Source organism: Oratosquilla oratoria, chromosome 26 (assembly GCF_046742065.1).
Source record: "Oratosquilla oratoria isolate Oo_2021 chromosome 26, ASM4674206v1, whole genome shotgun sequence".
Taxonomy (NCBI): domain Eukaryota; kingdom Metazoa; phylum Arthropoda; class Malacostraca; order Stomatopoda; family Squillidae; genus Oratosquilla; species Oratosquilla oratoria.
Genome location: NC_134802.1, coordinates 19,901,744 through 19,918,475, shown reverse-complemented (window position 1 = coordinate 19,918,475; position 16,732 = coordinate 19,901,744). Strand labels below are relative to the sequence as shown.

The 16,732-nt window shown below is 37.0% G+C and overlaps 1 protein-coding gene across 1 annotated transcript in view; it reads right to left on the bottom strand.

Moving 5' to 3' along the window:
- Positions 1-16,525: 16,525 nt before the first annotated feature.
- LOC143039404 (major facilitator superfamily domain-containing protein 8-like) overlaps positions 16,526-16,732 on the bottom strand; it is a 93,395-nt gene continuing 93,188 nt past the window's right edge. Inside the window, exon 9 of the mRNA XM_076209382.1 lies at positions 16,526-16,732. This exon is cut by the window's right edge and continues 1,236 nt beyond it. The gene's annotated coding sequence lies outside the window, so the exon portion shown is untranslated.

The window sequence follows — 16,732 nt, the reverse complement described above, 5'->3', positions numbered from 1 at the left end:
TTACAAAACAAAAAGAGCATCAAGCCTCATCATGAAAAATAGTTGCCTCCCACAGACAAGGCCTTTACAAGAGGTGAATCTTGTATACCAATTCCATTGCAACTTTGGTGACTGCAGTCGCCTCAATTCACGGTATATAGGTTCAACCACTACCACCTTGTCAAAAAGGATGACGGCACATTTGCAGGATGGGCCAATACTCAGTCACACCAGTAATACACATGGACACTCCCTCACCAGGCAACAACTAGAAACACAAACAACAATACTGTATCGAGAACAAGACAGAAGGAGATTAAGGATGGCTGAATCAATTTTTATTCATCTGGATCAACCCTCCATCAATATCCAGCTATAGCCTGAAGTTTCACTCCCATCAATGAGGAAGCCCTACCAGCAACCTACAGGGAACCCGTCGGCACTCCGTGGGTAGCTATGTGGACACATCTCCCCCGCCACACCTCATATGACTTCCTGTCCCAGTGTTTCTTCGCAGGTACAAAATCTCCTCCGCCACACCTCATATGTCATTCCTGTTTATCATTGTGTATATTGTAACTCCTGAAGATGACCTCTGATTGGGTCGAAAGACGTCTAGAGTAAACACCATGTACCTTGGAGATTCTATCAATACCCTGACCTCCAGCCTCCGCTCTCTCATTCGAAATATCGAAAGTACTTCTTACAAGTTGAACAATGCTACTACTGCTGTAGACTTCAACAAAGCCTGTATTCAAAATGGCCTTCCAATATATATATATATATATATATATATATATATAATATATACATATATATATATATATAATATATACATATATATATATATAACACCGATAAACTAATGAAAATAGTGTCATTAATCGTATATACCATGACACCCGATATTGAACATATCTAGGTTCCGTATACTGATGGAAATGGATATACATTGTTAATTTTTTTGCTCGGTACTTTTGGGGCCAGGAGAATTTTTCCACTATGAGAGTTCGTTGTCAGCTGGCAGGTTTTCCGCCTGAGCCTATATCAGTGGCCGATGCGACAACGTGAAGAGTCTTTAAAAGGCGCAGCAATTATATTGCTGTGACCGAGGCTCCAGATGGTGGGGCTCTCCGAATTCCTGCAGGGAAATTAATTTTGTCCTGCATGGAGTTTTTAGCTTTAAAGAACAGGATAGAGTCACTTGGCTCCCTGAGAGTCTTTGGCGACGCAACAATTTGCCATCGCCAGGAGAGTTGAACGTAGTGGCAGAGGCTCCATCTTAAGAAAAAAATTCCACCTCCAGGCCAAAAGGACTGACCCTATGGCCAATACTACCGTCTCCATATTGTGCGGTGCAGCAAAGCTGTCGCACCTAGAAGAATCTAATGCAGGAGGAACCCACATAGAACCTCGCTGTCGGAGGTCATGTAGCAGGGTCCCTCACTGGCGTTTTATTCGGCGCTAGCTACGCAAGGTCTCCTGCACGAAAATCAAATGACGAGATGCAAGCCGCTGGCTCCAGTTGACATATATTGAGTCAGTGCTACTCATTTTTTCACGCTTTTAGCCGGTAACTTCCCTGTAGCCTGGGCTACATGCCAAAGGCAAAGGCTCCAGGCAACATTTTTCCAAGGACCCAGAGACGGCAAAGGCTCCGAGGGACATTGCTAAAAGAACCTATAGGAACTTTTAAAAGAAGCAAAACATTTGCACTTGGATATAATCTTATTCAGTGCAAACTGGAGAAAATTTCAATTTTATTTGTAAATGAACACTCAAAAAAAAAATCAAGAAAATATCACGACTAGAATCTTTTTGGCGACTCTCATCATATTTCATTTTTCCGAAAAGACTTTCAGGGATCAAGCCAAATACATTCGAATGTGCGCAAAATGTGACATCTGCTGCAAAATGTGACATCTGCTCAGTATCGAATTCTCATCTTGTCGACAAGATGAAAATTCGCTACTGTAATGATGATGATGATGATGATAATAATAATAATAATAATAATAATAATAATAATAATAATAATAATAATAATAATAATAATAATAATAATAATAATAATGATAAAAATGATAATGATAATAATAATAATAATAATGATAATAATAATAATAATGATAATAATAATAATAATAATAATAATAATAATAATAATAATAATGATAAAAAAATAATAATAATAATAACAATAATAATAATGATAATAATAATGATAATAATAATAATAATAATAATAATAATAATAATAATAATAATAATAATAGTAGTAGTAATAATAATGATGATAATGATAATAAAAATGATGATAATGATAATAATAATAATAATAATAATAATAATAATAATAATAATAATAATAATAATAATAATAATAATAATAATAATAATAATAATAATAATAATAATAATAATATTAATAATAATAATAATAATAATAATAATAATAATAATAATGATAATAATGATAACAACAACAGCAATAATAATAATAAGAAGAAGAAGATGAAGAAGAAAAAGAAGAAAAAAAGAAGAAGATGAAGAAGAAGAAGAAGAAGAAGGATGGAACAGTGAAAGATGACCAAAACTATATTTCCCTACAGCCGACGCAGAACTAAACCTGGCAAATAAATTCAAGAGGACCCAAGATTATTCAAAAGACATCCCCAATTTGAGGTGTTGTTGAAGGAAGGGAAGAATAGGCTACACATTCAACATTTATACTTTGCTCTGTATTATCATTTGGTCTTTCGTTGACATTGAATGCCTCATTAACATTTCTCCCATCAAAATGAACATTTCCCCCATCACGGACATCTGGTCGCTCACGGTCTTCCGATGTCTTTTGTACACTTTGTCCCCCTACGTCACCGTGATTCACACCGGCCTCCCGTCGTTCATTGACATTCTGTCCGGCATCCCCTCCTAAAATTATATTTTGTCCTCCAGTGACATTATATCCTACCGTGATATTTTTTCCTCCACTATAATTACATCCCATCGTGATCTTTTTTCTTCCACTGTCATTACATTCCATCGTGATATTTTGGCCTTCATTGACATTCTGTCTGGCATCCCTCCCTAAAATTATATTTTGTCCTCCACTGACATTATATCCTACCGTGATATTTTCTCCTCCAGTATCATTACATTCCATTGTGATATTTTGTCCTCTACTATCATTACCTCCCATCGTGAGCTATTGTCCTCCACTGTCATTACATTCCATCGTGACATTTTGTCCTTTGACATTACATCCTAATGTAACATTTCGTCCTCTACCGACATTATATCCTAAAATTATATTTTGTCCTATACTGACATACTGTTCTACATTAATGGTATACTCCACTCTGTTTTCCCAAGTACACTCTATTTCCCCTTCCCTTTGGGCTTCTACCCTAAAAAAAAGGAACTAGTTCATTACAAACTCTCACAATGAGGTTTGTAAGAACATCTTTGCCACTGCGGGTAAGGTGGATCCCATCAGAAGCGTAAAGGTCATGACGCCTGGACAAGAGATTCCAAGGATCAAGAAAGTGGTATCCCAATTGTGTGCACAATTGCGATATCCTATCATATAATCCCTATGGCTCTACTGTTCCAACACGACCCTGCGTAGATCCTCGGGAGGATCCCACAGACTACGTGACGGCTCCCACATTCCTTCATCTCCTGAAGGAGGACCCTGTAATTCCGAACAAGTTCCTCTGATCTCACCCTACCTACATCGTTACTTCCTGTATGAACAATCGTGACCGTGCTCGTCCGTCCTTGCTCCCTGATGGACTGGGTACAATCGGCAATCCCACGGCCCGGTTGACATACAAGCTTGCAACGTCGCTTAGTCTTCCGCTGCAGGATGTCGTCATAGCCTCGCACCATGGAGTCCCCCACCACCAAGAACTCCTGATTTTCAGCCACTTCATCTTCCAGCACGCTTACCGAATGCGGGCTCGACAAACGGGACCCCGCGGAGCGCCACTCGCTCACGGCAGTGACAGAAGGGGAAGAAGTGGAACTCTCTTTGGGTTGTGGGGAGGGTTCATTCTGCTCACAGAGCGCAGTCCTGAGAAGACGAATTTCCTCCTCACACATCCTGAGACGGTTCTCCAGGTTCACACAACCTTCACAAGCCATTTCGCTCCTCCTTTAGCAATACAAACGGCAAAGAGAAAATACAAATCAACAAAAGACCAAAGCGGTCTCTAATAAACTAAATACACTAAGCTTACTCTGTTTTTGGAGTACAGTAACAGAATACTGTTTTAAATTTAGATAGAACACTACACTTTATCTTATATCTGTAACTGTATAGCGCTATACGTATACAATTACAAAAAAAAACACAATCACTTAACACTTTTCGGAGATATAAATTTCACAGGTATTCGTTAGCTGGTGTCTGTGCAGAAAAACGAGCTCTCTAGCTGAGCAGAGCCTTATGATGGGCGCCACATTTCAAACAACCTGCTTGGAAGTCACAATGGTTGGTTTGATGATTGTTGGAGTAGCAGATGGTACACTTCGCTAGTGCCTGAAGTCTGCGGGTGCGAGCGGGGATATCTAGGTAGACGGTGCAATAAGACGGCCGATGTGAGCCGCTGCAAAACAAACAACTGAATTTAGGATGTGCCTCATTGTGGGCGGCAGTAGCTGGATTTTGTACTGGTGTTGCTGGTGGAGGAGGAACAGGTGCTGTCCCCCTTTTGGCGTGTCTGGGGGCTTGACCTACGTTCACTGGCTACTGCTGGAACTAGATGAGGCGTCACGGGGGTATGCAGGCGGCTGCTCGTGGTAGCTTCTGACACGCTAAAATTAGGGGTACCCTTCTGTAGGTATATGGACATGAGAACATGGTGTGGCAATTTCGGTACTAGGACACTATCCACGAAGTCATCGGAGATGGCTTCTCCCACCACATTCTTATGGTGTTTGCTTAAGTTGTCCCAGGCGGTGAGGAATCATGACAAGTCATCAAAATCGTTGGCTGGAGGTGGTATGGCAAGGAGGAAGCCCTTCAGACCCTTGCGTACAGTCAGAGGCTTGTCATAGGTGCTATGAAGTCTGCTGAGGGTATTGTTATACGCGGTATCGTTGTATACAGGGTGGCCGATCAGGTCTTTGGCCTTATCTGTAAGAGAGCGCATAAGATCAGTTAATTTTTCCCCATCTGAATACCTGGCGTTGTCATGGATCATTAATTTAAAAATGCTCTACCAGTGGGCGTACATTTCTAAGTCTTCATTGAAAGGGGGAGGGGGGAGGCTCCTGCTCGTTTCTTATATAGGTGGCGGTGATGCCTTTGTTATTCTGCGGTGGTGTCGCTGGGGCAGCTGGCTTCGCACTGGCTCTGGTTACTCGAGTGTCTACTTGGGACCTCAGGCGAATTAAGGTCGCTCTGTAAGGTTTGAGCTGAACTATAAGCGGTGAGAGTTGATCATCATGAATGTATAATAATTGGAATGGGGTGCCAGAGTGGGTTGTAAATGCAGACTCAGTCATAAAGTTTGAGGCAAGGCTAGACAAATTCTGGGAGGAACAAAAGCAAATCTTTAACTATAGAGCACAAATTAACACTGCACGCGGCCACACCATACTAGAAATCAGGCTGCCACACTGGAGTCACAGGCCACATAAGGCCTCTTCCAGTAAACTTCAACTGGCTGAAGAGGGTTGTCGTATGGTACCCAGGCGGGTTGTAATAAACGCCATACTCGATAACGGGTTTGGCTTTCGTCGTAGATTTCACGGGCTATGTTAACCGAAGAGGCTTCTATATGTACAGCCATATAATAAGAGTCAGTATATTCACTGACGGGTTCCAGAAGATTCTGGGTAAAGATTACGAGATCTTGCAATATCGCGTTTGGTATGGTATCTTCGGTGGGGGCAGTATAAGACATAATGACTGCTAATAAGATACTTGATTCGACAAAAAAATTCTCACCGTGAAGAAAAGCAAATAAAAAGCACTATGAGATGGTAAGCAAGTGCAGCAAGCACGTATCAAAGAGACGTGAAACTATAGCATGTAAGAGACGTAAGTGAACGAGTTGTGAATGACAACTCGAAATGACTAAATCCAACTAGGAGAAGAATTCCCTGAAAAGCTGGAAGAGAATTAACAACAAATTGTGAATGACAACTCAAAATGACTAATCACTAAGTCCAGTTGGAAGAAGAATTCTCCGGCAAACTGGGAGAGAATTCACAAGGGCATATAAATGGAATTTTTTAAGTAAATTGCAAGATGTACATCGAAAGGTATTGGTATCAGCAATCAATTATAGTTACTCATAAATTAATAAAGAAAACAAAACACAATGAATTAAGAAAATAAAAATTTGGGGGAAACTAAAGAAGATTGTTCTGTCACACGTATTGGTCGGTTGGAAGGGGAGGGAGACGGGATGCGAAAACAAATAGCTAAAGGGGTCAAACACTCGTGGCTGTGAAAGAAAATAATGGTCGCGTGGGAACGTTAGAGGGGGTTATGAGAGCTGCTTTGTTTGACCCGGGCAGCCGTTGACGGTTTGAGCTTAAGGAGAGCCGGGTGGCGCAAAGTTGACTTTAAGAATTGTAAGATGGTGAACAGTATAGTTAGGATGGCCGGACGTCCTCCTTTAGGCCGAACAGTCCTCCTTTTGAGCACTTTGTCCTCCATCCGGCGCAACCTCACACCGGACGTGCATTTGTCCTCCTTTCTTGGTGTGTGACAAAAGTAAATGAATAAACAAATAAACAAATAAATAAATAAATGAATAAATAATCCTAGGTATACAATGATGCCTTACAATGGGAGTAAGCATCACAATTTATCCCGGTAGATGGCTCCACTGTACCATCAGTCGTAGTAAACACACAATTGCGTCCTATGAAAATTGGACAGTTCAGCGTTTAAAAGTTGAGTTGGCAACAAGAGGAGCACTTGTCTCAGGGAGGAAAGAGAATTTGATAGAAAGGTAAGATATCGTACTTACTTTCAACACGATTTCAAGTAACAATAGTCCTTTGTTATTGTGTAAATATCCATTTTATTGCACTGTATAAAGTATTCTATTCATGTTCACTCAACTATTTCAAAATTTCCCGGTTCTACTTTCACAACTTTTGACGCATAAGTTTGACTGATTCTGAACAAAATGGATAAATCAATATCATCTTTGGCCTATCTCAACTTGATTATAGTTAAAAACAACTGATCTGCTAATAATAAATCACTGTCCATTACATCAAGATTATTGACAGCTGGACCAAGCACAGAGAATATTAAGGAAAAATGTGCAAAGTCATTAAATCCTACATAATACTGAATGGCCTTATTGTCACTTTTAAACAGGAAGATAGAGAATCTAGCATTCATAGAATCTCATTTTCCCTTTCAGCTGACACTACCTCTTTGTTGCCAACATCTTGAATATCTGCTTCATTTTGAAATAAGCGTCTCCTCTTAGCTACCCTTTCTGCTCTTTCTGCATTTAGTGTTGAGGTAAACGTGGATGGTGTTGTATTAAAATAGAAAATAGATGAAACCGCACCAGGTTTCAGCCTCTTACGAGAACCTAAAACTAAAGCAAAGAAAAATTTAGTTCCTTGTTTATCTTAGGAAGCAATAGAGTAAGGTTAGGGTAAGTGGTAAGGTCAGGGTTTGAGTTTGGAAGTCATAAAAGAACTTAAAAAAAAACCGTAGCTCTATTGATTTTTTACGTAAGTGACATCACAATGAAAGTGTGTTAAAAAACTTACGTAGCTGTAGACATATCCTAATGTAAATAGTAAACCTTTAAAATCATAATTACCTTCCTGAGAATATATACGACGACAGATACATGGGTTAAAAAATAATGGCTGCTCCCTATAACAAAATTCTTACTACTACACACACTTGACATGATGACACAGCATGGGGAACGAGTTATCTTGCTGAATTGTTAAAAAAGAATAGTGCCTGTTATTTTTCTTTATATATAAATTACAACAGAGTTGAATATCACTTACCTAAAAGACCAGCAGGCATGTAGTCATCTGCTGTAAAATGTTTTTCACAGACAACACTGCGTTTCCTTGGAATCCATGGCTTATTTGTACCTGGTTCAAGGCGTTTTATCGCTATTCTCCACTTCATATTCATCTTCTCATCTGACGGAAACTTGTGCCCACTCTTATGTACTGAACACAGTGGAACAGAGCAATGATGAGACATTTTAAAGTTAGTTTTATCACGTTTGGGAACAAGACTGTAAAACAGGGCATGAACTTCACGACTCACCACACAGTGCTGCCATCTGGTGCTTACTCCCATTAAATTATGTGGGAGTACCCAGGCCAAGGTCAGCGTCATAACTCGGCAGCCGTAGACAGGAACTGCACAGGACATATGTTGTGAACGTATGATTGTATGATTCACATCTCATACATTGGGCTGCAGTCCTGATGTGGCCACGGTGCAGTGTGGTTTGGCAATTTATTTATGGGGTTAAGGAGTCTGAAAATGCCGAAAAGAAAGAGGGCAGAAATACAAAAAGTAGAGGGCAGAAATACAAATAGAAATAAATCTCCAGGCAATCAATGTGAGGATACAACTAGGTTTTGTTGGTGTTGTAACTTGGTAAGAAATACAGGTATTTGTTTTTTGTCGGTTTCATTAGAAGTGAAAAGTATTATTCACTTTCAGTTTTATTATATATATATATATATATATATATATATATATATATTACTGTATATTATAATCGTCGATATGCAGTGTCCTCCTTTTTTGGAAATTTGGAAATGGCCACCCTAAGTATAGTAGCCGGGAAAATTGGTGACCAGGGGTACTTCAGCACAATCTGGGATTTCTTAAGGCGGCAAAAATTTGCCTAAGTGAGAAGGATGTAAAAGGGGGGGGGGGTGAGCTTAAAATAATATGGGGATTTTATCGTAGGTCTGGTAGGCAGCGACGCCTAGTTAGTTCAAAGAAATTCTGAAAATTCGTAATGAATTCCTAGTCTATACGCAGGGGGGATTTTTCCTGTGATTTACTACGCGATTTTGTCATACAGATTAATTAGATTGCAGAGATCTGTACATAGGTAGAGAATAAGGAATCCGGTTTGAAGGACCACTGTCGACCTGTGTACCGAAATCCCTGGACAGTGGAAGAAGGAAAGAATTTTATTAGCATGAGAATTTCTCACACATGGGAAACTGGAGAAGGTAGATAGCTGCAGTCGGGAGCTGAAGTCTAGGAAACTTCGGAAACAAGCCGGAACCGTATACGCTCTTTCAATACGAACACGTAGTTTCGAAGGACCAGAGAAGTATGCTTCTCAGAAAAAGGAGGGAGATGGGGTGACAAACTCAAGGTGTAAATCACATTCCTAATCTATGGTCTGGACCTTAAACGAGTAGAACTCACGTTACGCCTGGAAGGTTTGTGCAATATATTTAAATCTCCAGTTCCATTGAAAAAAATATCCTTAACAAAACCATTGAATAATGCTTTGACATTGACTGCAATCTAAAATGTCTCCACAAATCAAATATTGAGATAATGAGCAATCCAGATTAGATAAAACTCTACATTCACTTATCAATTGTTAGAGTAACATGATCAAAATTAGGAAAATTGTCTAAAATAACTTATCAACTATTTGTGAGGAAGTCGCACGTACGTGTACATGGTTGGAGACACCCATCCTAAAGTAACCCTGCGCGCTCTCGTCCCTAAACTGGAATGACACAAATACTTCTCTGATGCAGCGTTAGTTTGTTAAATTCTTTTGAAGGAGAATTGCATTTACATGAACGGGATGTTCTCGAAGCGTTGCCGAGAATAGCGGAACCCAAACCACATCCTTCGAGGGCCGACCTAGAGACGACGCGTGGTTTCTTTAGATTCTTTTTTCGTTTTTTTTTAGTTCACTGTGTAACTGGTATCTATCCTTTCGAATTCTCCCACGTCCAGTTAAAACGATCACGTAGGATTCACCATTATTTCACAACAATCTACTAGCCGATCTGGCGGATGATCTGGGATTTGAAATCAATTCGTCGAGAATGGCAGGTCCAAATGACATTCTTCGAGGGTCACGCTAGAGACGACGCACAGTCATTTTCAGAAATTTTGTTCCACAGTTCACTTAATTTGTCTGGTAATTTCACTTGTAATCCTCCATGTTCGGACAAAAGTCACACCATCTTCATTATCGCTTCACTGAAATACAATCCGAGAGTGCCAGCATCATGTAATGATGTCACGATGGAAACAAATATGGCCGTTAAGGCAACAAGCCTGGCTATTGAATATTTGGATTATATATATATATATATATATATATATATATATATATATATGTGTGTGTGTGTGTGTGTGTGTGTGTGTGTGTGTGTGTGTGTGTGTGTGTGTGTGTGTGTGTGTGTGTGTGTGTGTGTGTGTGTGTGTGTGTGTGTGTGTGTGGAATCCCAATATCTCAAAAAGAGATTACAAGTATGCTTACGGCTAGAAAATATATATTCATAAGATTAACCAACAATTCATCATTACCAGTCTTTCGGGGGTGACGTACTGAAACCGGCAATCACGCAGGCCAACTCTTCATACAATCTAGGCTGGAGCAATAGTCCTTTCTCATCTAGGCTCCAGATGAATCGCCGCCAACACAGCAACAATAGACGAGCGTTCCACCAATGCAGAAGACGACGATAAACAAAAGTTCAAATGAAGCTCGAAAACTGGGAGCCACGAGGTATTCGTCTCTCAATAAAACCACATTGAGCACATTTCAAATACACTGTTTCTGAGCACTATCTCACAAAAAAAAAATAAATAAATAAATAAATAAATTAAAATAAAAAAGTCCCTGGTGTGAGTTGTTCCAGAAATACTGGTAATGATCACCTGGATGCAAAAAGGGGAGAGAAAACATACGTACTAGCGAGAGAAGCAAAGGCCGGCCCCAAAGTTCACAACACTTCAAAGTTCAAAGTGGCGTTTGGAGTACTTTTCAACACACAAAACATAATACTCACACAAAAGTATTTTCTTAACGCGCTGCCACCATTTTTATGTATGGGTGGCTAATGATACTCTGCGTATGAATAAATTGAGATTTTCATAGCACTACAGAGACAAAGCATGCGCTCACTTTGAGGGTAAAATCAAGACTGGCTGTCACCAAGCTAGGCGGGAACTCTCGAATGATCGACCATAATATTTGGTTTTTATTACATACATAATTATAAAACACAAATGATATATACAATGATAATAATGTACAATAGACAATAATAAGTGAACAAGGCTACAAGTACGTATGTATAATATACAAGAAAAGTACAATGCTATAAGTACGTATGTATGATAATAATATACAGAAAAAGTATAATGCTATAAGTACACCATTACAAAATAAAGAAACAAAGAAAAAAATGCTCATGAAATAACAAGTTAAAGCGTATTAATTAATCAATTAATTACTTTATTCATTATTTTATTTTATTTATATGTTTGTTTATTAATCATTTAATCAATTCAGTTTCTATTTGTTTATTTATTATTTATTAATGGTTCACTTATTGATCTATTAATTTGTTTACTTATTTGTTCATTTATTTATTTATTTACTTATTTGTTTATTTACACATTTATTCGTTTATTTATTTACTTATTTATTTGTTTGTTTATTTATCTATTTGTTTGTTTTTGTTTACTTATTATCTATTTATTTATTCATTTATTCACATTTTTTATTTATCTATTTATTTATTTATTCTTTTATCTATTTATTCATTTATTCATTTATCTACTTATCTATTTATCTATTTGTTTATTCATTCATTTATTCATTTATTTTTACTCACATGGAGAATGGAATCGGAATACTCTACGATTTGCAACAGTAACATTAATAGAACTGCTACTAGCACTTGTAGTAATAGTAATACTAGCAGTTTTAGTAGTTGTAGTGTTCTGTCATTAAAAAAAAATTCTGAAGCAGGAATGTCAATAGAAAACTAAAAGTTGATAATTAAAAAATCATAGTCTTTATTATGGATGGATCAATTACAAGGGTCACAACAGAGAGAGAAAAGCAACAACAACAGTGAATGACCAAGAAACTTAGAAATCTACATTTCATGAAATTTGCTAGTCCAGTTTATTAACGATATAATAAATATAGAGATTGTATACTCTGATGGGTTTGAAAAAGTGAGGTTCATTAATAAGGCAATACATTCAGTTGATTGACTAGCGCATCTGTATCCAATTTTGGATCGTGTTTTCAAATTAAATGTCAGTGGTATTACTATGACTGTTATCACTAACACAGCATTTTAAAAAATAACTTTTCTATTACGAATGAGGAAAGCTACAACAATCACAATAGTTACAACGTCAAAAACAGTAAATGGCCAATGGTTTTTGATATTTATATTTGACAAATCATTGTATGACGATTCCCTAAATCCACCAGGCAAATATGTTGATATCATAATAGGTATAAAATTCATACACCGTAAGCCTCATATTTCTATTCTATTGGGTCGGAGGAAAGAGTGACTGATTGGGTAGTCAACTGTGTCTGATTTTAGTTGTGCATTACTGCTGTATTTATAAGATTTACATACGACTATTTCTTTTTTTAAGGCATTCAGAACTGGATATATATTTTGTGATTTTTTTCTTTGATTGTTATGTACAAATGTAGTTTTACATATAGGCCTATATGACCATCACTTAATTCTGTTAACACGAAAGAAGAATTTACTGTGTCGTATAGTTTTGAAATCAGTAATATATGAGTTATGCGCTCTCACTTGTACCGTGTTGTTCATTAATATGCATTGTGTTCAAATATATACTGATTTTATCATTTGTACTAAATTTTGCAAGAATCAGAAAAAAAAAAAAAAAATCCTGATCCATGGCTTCATCCAAAACATTGGTTTGTCATCGACCTTGATGGCTGTTTAAGACGTCTTGGGACCGACATATGACCTCGTGACTAAACCGGTACTTATAACTTAAAAAAAAGAAAAAGAAAAAAGAAAAAGAAAAAAACATGTATCACCTCCATGAATCAAGAAAGGTCTTGGAAATACAACAGCAGTAAGTGACTAAGATTTGGCACAGGTGCATCATCCAATCAGCTGGAGTGGTTGTAATATAACAGGGTCTTGTTTTTCTCAAACTTGCTGAAACATTACACTGGTGTATTTTGTCAGTTACACAATTCATCATGTATGGTTTACACTAAGTGCTTTATTATAACATTAACTTAAAAGCCGCTCTACCGGATGACGTTGTAGCCTAGCTCCTGCGGAGGGCTTTAAAGGCATTTGACCCTTGAACAAGCTGAAATGCTTACTTGCAGGATATCTCCGGATACTTTCTTGGTTAGTGTTGGAAGTTATTAATTCTATAATCTTATCCCCCAAGTTCCTTAGGTGAAACTAAATTCAGAGAGGTGCACCATGTGGGGGTTGGGCATCATCCCCATTATACCCATGGATTCCATGTTTTCCCTGGCCACTATGGTGACCACGGCCACCAAGGTCATGATACCCACATCCGGGTTTCCGAGGTTGAACTGATTAAAAAATGTATAACATGCCGGCCTTGGGTCATGTATGTGAAAGCTATAGGGCAAGGTTCTCAGCCTTCCTTGGCCCATTCACCCCTTTCACCATTTGTCTGAATGTCATTCCCCCCTCCTTTCCAAGATTGCCTGTTTCAAAAAGTGCATTCTAAATAATATGCAAATATTACTAAAAACCCTTCTATTTTTTCCAAATTAGTATATATTTTTCCCATATTAGTATAATTCCAGCCCAGGTGACAGGCCAGATAGGCCAAAACCTATCATTACTTTCCTCACCGCATAAACTGACTGTGGTCACAAACCACCCCCAGAAAACCCAAAATTCCCCCCTGGGGTTGAATTTCACCCCTAATGAGAGCCCCTGCTATAGGCTCACGGACAGTTCACCGCCGTCAATTCACCTTAGGCAAAGTTCACCGTGGTGAAAATTGACCGTCAGAAAAGTTCACCGTGAGGAAAGTTCAACGTAAAGCGTTTTGTAAAGAAGGATATGATAATACAAGAAAAAATAATTAATGAAATGCAATAAGTATTTTCAAAACAATAATAGCAACCTTTCATTCATTCATAGTGCTTATTCTAATGTCATATATATACTGTTAATTTCAAACCCATGTATATATACATATATATGCAGTATCATTATGAAAAAAATATATTTTATTCATACGTTTTAAAACCATGAAAAATAAGAGAAAGAAATTTCCTGAGAATGCATCTAATAATGCACAATAACAATGCAAAATATAATACCGACAATGTAAGCATTTTGTGCTGACTAGTATCATTAAAAGTTTAAATACTAAAATTGTGAGCTAGTCCTCTCCAATATTCAATGATGCAATCATCTTCGTTGTAATTTAAAACAAACCTTCGAATTCTCTCAGCACAAGTAATATAAGCTTTCGAATGTTGGGTGCATTGGCATTTGTGCCAGTGCAGGGAGTAGTCGACGCATTCAAAGCTCTGTATGACAATAAAGTTTTCCTATCTGAATCTCAAGATGTTACTGAATACTCTGAAGATACATGGATAGGGACACCAGGTAGAAGTCTTCATCGCCGCCTCCCTAAATTCCCTCGTGAAATGTGGAATATCTACAATTCTGCCTTGGTTAATACACCAAAAACTAATAATAATGTAGAAGGATGGCATAGGGCCTTTGAGGAGCAAATGATGTCTTTTCATCCCAATATTTGGACATTTTTGGAATGTATAAAGAATTAGCAGTGGTTAACAGAGGTCAAGATTGAGCAGTATATCACTGGGCATGCACTTAAAAAAGGAAGGAAAGATTATATTATTTGATCATAGTTAACACAAATCTAAATGCCTACATTGCAGGTATCATATTTTGCGTTCTTTTATTATGTATTATTAGTTAAATTCTTAAAAAAATTCTTTATTGCTCTTATTTTTCATAATTGCAATTTAATATGTATGGCTAAAATATTGTTTCTTTATAATGCTTCTACATATAAATTCATAGGTTTGAAATATACTGTATATATATATACATATATATATATATATATATATATATACTATATATATATATATATATAAATATTATATATATATAATACACACACACACACACACACACACACACATATATATATATATATATATATATATATATATATATATACTTATAAAACTCTGATAATCTTGTTTGTTATCTTGCTTGCTTGAAACCGTCACCCAGCCAATCAGAAGAAGAGATATGACGTCACGACTGAGGACCAGCCAATCAGAAGAAGAGATATGACGTCACGACTGAGGACCAGCCAATCAGAAGAAGAGATATGACGTCACGACTGAGGACCAGCCAAGCAGAAGAGGAGATCAGAAGAAGAGATATGACGTCACGACTGAGGACCGGCCAATCAGAAGAAGAGACATGGCGTCAAAACATCATATGATGCGTAGTGTTCCAAGCAACGACGACATGACGTCACAATCTTCTGCATTTCACTTCTTATAACAACGTATCATTTAAAATTTTATTTGACCCAACATACATACAGTACATACATGTATATATATATATATATATATATATATATATATATATAACTTATAAATTTTTCATATTCAATATTCAGAAGTATAGCCAACTTCTGAGTTAGCATCTATGAGGCATAATGAGTTTATCAAAATATTACGAACCCTATAAATCATATGATGCGTAGTGTTCCAAGCAACGACGACATGACGTCACAATCTTCTGCAAGTCACTGCCTTCGTCCACTGAATAGAACATTTTCTTAATAAAGATTTTATTGACCATTTTATTAACAATGTATAATCTAAAAATCTATTTGACTCAACGGGTCACGGGTGGTCTAGTATATATATATATATATATATATATATATATATATATATATATATATATATATATATATATATATATACATACATATACAGACGCTCCTCAACTTTTAGTTACGTTCCGAACGGCCGAACGTAAGTTGAAAATGAACGTAAGTTGTTACTGTACTATACATCCGTAAATTCTATTACCGTATCTTATAAAACATCCCTAAATAATTAATTATACACATAACATTGTAAAGTAATAACATTAATTTCAAATAAATTAAATTCAAGCAACATAAATTGAGATGGTGGAGTAGGAGGGGGAGGAGGAGGAGGAGGAGGAGGCAAGGCATGTTCAGTTTGTCGTTTGTGCAATGTAAACAATGGACGCAGCGTCATGCGCAAGTATCGTTTGAACTACGGAGAGCGCGCCAAACTAAAAAATTCAATCTTTTTTTTTTTTACTTTTTTTTTTACAGTCAGTTCAAACGTAAAATCGAAAAAACGTAAAACGAATGAACGTAAGTAGAGGAGCGTCTGTATATATATATATATATATATATATATATATATATATATATATATATATAAAACACAAGAATAATCACGAAGAATGAATAAAAGGTTGCCATTATTGTTTTGAAATATTTATCATATTTCGTTTTCTTTTTTTCTTGTATTACCATATTTTTCTTTTCTTTACAAAACGCTTTGCGTTGAACTTTCCCCATTGTGAACTTTCCTGGCGGTCAATTTTCACCACGGTGAACTTTTCCCACGGTGAACAGATGGCGGTGAATTTTCTTCGAGGTGAATTGATGGCGGTAAAC